At 40.4% G+C, this 5,861-nt stretch overlaps 1 protein-coding gene across 3 annotated transcripts in view; it reads right to left on the bottom strand.

Annotated features, from left to right (window-relative positions):
• zbtb7b (zinc finger and BTB domain containing 7B) overlaps window positions 1–5,424 on the bottom strand; it is a 37,719-nt gene extending 32,295 nt beyond the window's left edge. The window contains exons 1-2 of one of the 3 annotated variants that reach the window (XM_058398777.1): window positions 5,180–5,421; window positions 4,518–4,576 (exon numbers count right to left, since the gene is read on the bottom strand). The gene's annotated coding sequence lies outside the window, so the exon portion shown is untranslated. Of the gene's footprint in view, window positions 1–4,517; window positions 4,577–4,690; window positions 4,748–5,179 lie in introns of those variants that run through there. The other 2 variants (XM_058398788.1, XM_058398797.1) reach the window with 2 other exon arrangements.
• Window positions 5,425–5,861: the final 437 nt, after the last annotated feature.

The raw sequence follows: 5,861 nt of genomic DNA, 5'->3' as shown, positions 1-5,861 counted from the left end.
CATTGCCTCCTTCCTTAGAAAAGGCTGTAGCACAGCAGTTATGTTCAGACCTGCATAGAAATAACATTTATGAAATGTATCAGTCAGGATTTAGGCCTCATCATAGCACCGAGACAGCACTGGTTAAAGTGGTCAATGACCTGTTACTGACCTCTGATCAGGGTTGTGTCTCCTTACTGGTGTTACTGGATCTTAGTGCAGCTTTTGACACCATTGACCACACTGTTCTACTTGATAGACTAGAACATGTTGTTGGTGTTAAAGGAACAGCCCTCTCCTGGCTCAGGTTTTATCTAACTGACTGTTATCAGTTTGTAGATCTAAATTGGTCACTTCTCTATGCATACCAAGGTTATGTTCAGTGTTCCACAAGGTTCTGTCTTAGGCCCACTGCTTTTCTCCATATATATGCTACCCCTGAGTAAAATCTTCATAAACATGGTATTAGTTTCCACTGTGAGATGAGAGACTCCAGTTTAAAAAGATTGAAGAATGTATAAATGTTAAGGTCCATTAGACAGTGGATGGTCAGTAACTTCCTCCTGCTTAACTCTGACAGACAGAGGTGCTTATACTAGGACCACATGCAGACAGAAGTAAGCTTTCTGATTACAGAGGACTCTGGATGGTCTTTCTGTTTCATCCTGTAGAAAAACTAGCTAATGTCTTTAGAAGTCACTCCAGAATGGAGCAGGAAGGGTCCTAACTGCCACATCACCCTTACTGAATCCACACTCCACTCCCAGAACACCTCACATTAAATATAAAAGCAGCTCATTGATCAGGACATTTTTCCTACAATGCCTACAGTTTTATAACAGCCTCATGTTCAGGACGCTGCTCAGGGCATCACTACAGGGCAGATTTGGAGGCTTGAGCCCCTGATATGCTGTGTTCGGCCCCTACCTTTTTTTTGTAATTATTTGCATATATTAAATAATTCTTAATTAAATGCCATTCTAAGGTGGTGCATCACATCTCAGGCTTCGGATATAGAGCTAAGAGAGAGCACACTGGTGATCTTTCATGGAGAACCTGAGTGAACTTTTGATAAAAGGAGAATCATCTGCACTGGTGAAGTGAGTGTGGATCCCATGCTCCACATTATAACTCTTATACAGAGCTCTTCCTTTTAAACTACACCAGCATGCACATGATAATGTAAGGTCCCTCAGAAAGAGGGCATGGATGTTGGGTGTTTTAAATGAAAATGAATTCTCTACATTCCCCAGCACAGAGGCTGTGTTTATTCATTTGAGCAGATTTTTAACTCTTGGCTTGAGAGAGCAGATTAGCTGTGCACACTGAAGTGCTCTCAAACCATCTTATGAGACAGTTTTCGTTTTGTTGTCCTCACAGCATCATTGTACTGTTGATATGATCTTACCTCAGCTAAATATGAGTCTACTGGCTTGTACAGACTGCTAACATTGCCTGGCTAACTAGTACAGAAGCTAGCTGTAAAGTCTGTAGCGCTTAACAATATATCATTTTCTGTTCTTACACTCCGTGTAATAAATCATAATTAACCACTGTTAAATGTGATGCACTGAAATGTCTGTACTGAAATAACCTAAGCAGTCATTTTAATGCAGCACTCTTATGAAAGCTAGCGATGGTTATGGTAGTCGTTGCTCATTCCACGTTTCAGATGTAGTTTCAGGTGTAAAAGTACAACGCTGAACATTATTAATTTGTGTGAATTATCTGAATATTTCATGTTATATATATTATATTCATATACAGAAAATTCACCAGAAATCTTTAACATTTCTAATATTAGTTGCTTCTTAATATTAACTCATTGTATTAACTCATAAGGGTTTAATATGATTAAAGCAGGAAGCTTGAAAAAATAAAAGTGAGGCCTCTGGGAACTCCTGATAGTTTAAAGCTCTAGAAATAGTGCTGTGTGAGATGAATGGCTAAGCTTGTTTAGTCAAGCCTTTTTTAAATAAGCATTAATTTTAGGTGAAGGTGCAGAACGGGAGAGTTGATGGGAATAGAGTGATTTAGTAAACTGGGATGTTTGGACACCAGTCAGGTTTGTGGAGAGTGGAGTGGCAGCCTGGCTGTCAGAAAAACCTGTCCAAGGAAGCCCTTCACCTTCTGGTTCTCCCTTTTACTTATGCTGAAGGAGCTAATCTCACCGCAAACCCTGCATGCACACTATGTACATCTTCTTAAAGCAATGTAGGACAAGAGCATACTGTATCATCTGTCTTTTCCCTCTCCCTGTGTCTCCCCACACTACTCTTCCACACTACTCCTGCTGTCTGCTGATCCGGACTCTGTTCTCCGCTCCTGACTGATCCATCTCCATCCTCTACTTCTACTTGGTCTTGCTCTCCTGAGAATCAGTTACTGCTGCTGAGGAAGCACCACATGGACACCCTAAAGATGGCTGTGGCTGGTCTCATGTTGGAGAACCTAAAGACTGCAGTTACTAAAAAAAAAACAGCTAACACTCAAGTCTCAATCAATATAGACTGAAGATATTCACCTGAACACTGCAGTGTTAAAATCTAAACACCAATGTTCATGTTAGAGCTCTGAAACCAAAAAGAGCTCAAGAACATATTTAGCACTGCTTTACCATATAGTAATGATTTATAATCCCACTCTCCTGTGTTTATAATGATTTATAATCCCACTCTCTGTGTTTATAATGATTTATAATCCCACTCTCTGTGTTTATAATGATTTATAATCCCACTCTCTGTGTTTATAATGATTTATAATCCCACTCTCCTGTGTTTATAATGATTTATAATCCCACTCTCCTGTGTTTATAATGATTTATAATCCCACTCTCTGTGTTTATAATGATTTATAATCCCACTCTGTGTTTATAATGATTTATAATCCCACTCTCTGTGTTTATAATGATTTATAATCCCACTCTCCTGTGTTTATAATGATTTATAATCCCACTCTCCTGTGTTTATAATGATTTATAATCCCACTCTCTGTGTTTATAATGATTTATAATCCCACTCTCTGTGTTAATAATGATTTATAATCCCACTCTCTGTGTTTATAATGATTTATAATCCCACTCTGTGTTTATAATGATTTATAATCCCACTCTCTGTGTTTATAATGATTTATAATCCCACTCTCCTGTGTTTATAATGATTTATAATCCCACTCTCTGTGTTAATAATGATTTATAATCCCACTCTCTGTGTTAATAATGATTTATAATACCAATGATTGCCCCGTCACCACCACTGACTCTGAGATCAAATAAAATCCATATTCAGATTTAAGGAGCTGTGCTATGACGTCCATTATTTAAACAGCACTGGATTAGACTAGTTTGGGTTTAGTCTAAGCGTTTATTTTTCGTTTAGTTTGAGTTATCCACATAACTGATTAGAAAATGAAAGAAAATCTGCAAAACCAGTCATGTGATAGGCATTTAACATGCATGTGACTGTGTGTGTGTGTTTGGCTGGTGGTCAGTTGTCAATATGACTGAAAGTTGAATTAGAAAAAGGAAATGCCAATCCACTTCCTCAAATGGGACAGACAGCTCAAATGATGCCCTCCACACACACACACACACACAGTTCCCCTCTGCATGAGTGTGAAACTGAAACTGCTTGAGTGATTGGGGGAATTTACATATGGTCCTACACCATGACTAACACACTTACAGGAATGTGTGTGTGTGTGTTTGCAGACCAGCACATCCCAACATTATACACATGAGAGCCTGACAAATAAAAGCATGAGTATTTAAATGCTCTCTTTACAAACACCAGAATCTACGAGTAATTGTCAGGATGCAGATTAGTCCTGACCCGAGTGACCGGCCCTGACAATTTAACAGTCACAATCAGCAGCTCTATTATTATTTTTATTATTATTATTATTATTATTATTATTAATACAAACTTTGTTTAGAATTAAATAATTGATGTAAATAATGTGATTAGAGTGAACTGACCGAGTCCAGGCTAAATGTCTGAAGGAGGGGGGGTTATGTTTTTTTTTTTTTAAATAACCCATTACAGAGAGGAATGAGCCGTGTAAAGGTTTATGACTGATTATCCTACTTTGTGTGTGTGTGTATGTTTGCGTGTAGAGCACACCTGTAACAATCATTAGAAAGGCTAGAACCACCCACTTTCACAGGAAGTGGACAGATGAGTGGTCATTTAGTCTCAAACAAAACAACCAATCAGAGGCCTGTTCACTCGCAAACTAAACACCAATGAGAGACTAAAATTCTCCTGAAAAAGATCAACAGTAAGCTTGTTTACTCTCAAATAAACCAACCAATCAGAAACTTGTATTCTTGAAATCAGAACCCACACACACACACACTCCACTGCTTAAAACAAGACAAGCTTCAAAGGAAAGGAGCGAACTGAGCCATGGGTTTTGTTATCTTTATCCAGAGAAATGTACAAATGACAAGAGCGTTTGTGGGTGGAGCCTCTGAGACTGAGAGAGAAGAAAGACACAAACACACACACACACACACAAACACAAACACACACACTTACCGAAATCGCATAAACACTCAGCTGTGCCAATCTCTCTGTGTCTCACTCTCAGCTCTCACCTGCACAGAAAGAAAGACAAATATTAACTGCTGTGATCTCTGTGTGTGTGTGTGTGTGTGTGTGTGTGTGTGTGTGAATTGAAATCGAGTTTTAATATCAATAATGTTTTACACCTGTTTTGTTTGTTGCATATCACACTTAAACATCACAGTCCACTCTGTGTGTGTGTGTGTGTGTGTGTCCGGTCGAGCAAGTTCAACCAGTCCTTTATGGGAGAGTCAGCAACACATTTCCAGTGAGGAAGTGTCACCTCAAGCCACAATAAACATACACACACACACACACACACACACACACACACTATGCGCGCGCAACCCGACCACTGCACATTAAACTTATTAATTATGAATAAGAATATTTATGACAGGAACAATAAATATGTGTGGTGCGTTTAACGAACAAGTGTAAGCCTCACCTTTCCACACACACACACACACACACACTGGTGGGCTAACTACAAAATGTAAACACGGTGTTACTCATGTCTCGACTGCATCAAGGTCCGGTCCGTCACTAACAGAATTGATGACCACGGCGTGTGTGCGCATCTGTATGTATATAAATGTTTGTATGTGTGTGAGGAAAGGAGTAAAGAGAGTTACCTGTATGTCACCTGAGCGGTTCCTCCGCGTCCCACCTGACCGGCGCGCGCTCACTTCCGGTAGCAACCCACTCCGTCACCTTCGCACGCCTGCACGTCCAGCGACTGCGCACACTGCGCTCACCTGTCCGCGCGCGGTGACCCTGTCTGTCTCTCTGTCTGTCTGTTTTTCTGTCTCTCGGCCCCTTTCACCCCCCACCGGCTTGACGCCCCTGCGAGAATTCGCGAGAACCAGGAAGCTCTCATGGGAATGGAATAGAGCGGGAGGAGTGAGTGAGTGAATGAGTGTGTGTGTGTGTGTGTGTGTGTGTGTGTGTGTGTTTGTGACTCTGCCAGCCTGTATGGTATTATCACACACAACTGATGGTAAGTGTGTCCTGTAAAGATGATGATACACTGCAGAAAATTACTGACACAGTGAAGGCAAACAAGAAAGAGGAACACACACACACACACACACACACACACACACACTCTTCCTGTTTGAAGTGGTTGCAGGCGCTGAAGGATCACCTCGCTCTTAGAAGTCTGTAGTGTGTGTGTGTGTTGTGGTCTTTCCCCCACCTGCTCTTCCTCAGCTACTGTACAGCTACCGGAGACTGTATCTACATTATATACACACACATATTTAGAGTGTCTGTGTGTGTGTCTTAAAATACTACAGACATTACAACATAAAGTGT

The sequence above is a fragment of the Hemibagrus wyckioides genome, linkage group LG01 (assembly GCF_019097595.1).
Source record: "Hemibagrus wyckioides isolate EC202008001 linkage group LG01, SWU_Hwy_1.0, whole genome shotgun sequence".
NCBI classification, from domain to species: domain Eukaryota; kingdom Metazoa; phylum Chordata; class Actinopteri; order Siluriformes; family Bagridae; genus Hemibagrus; species Hemibagrus wyckioides.
The sequence above is the reverse complement of the archived record's forward strand: the minus strand, read 5'-3'. Positions and strand labels throughout refer to the sequence as shown.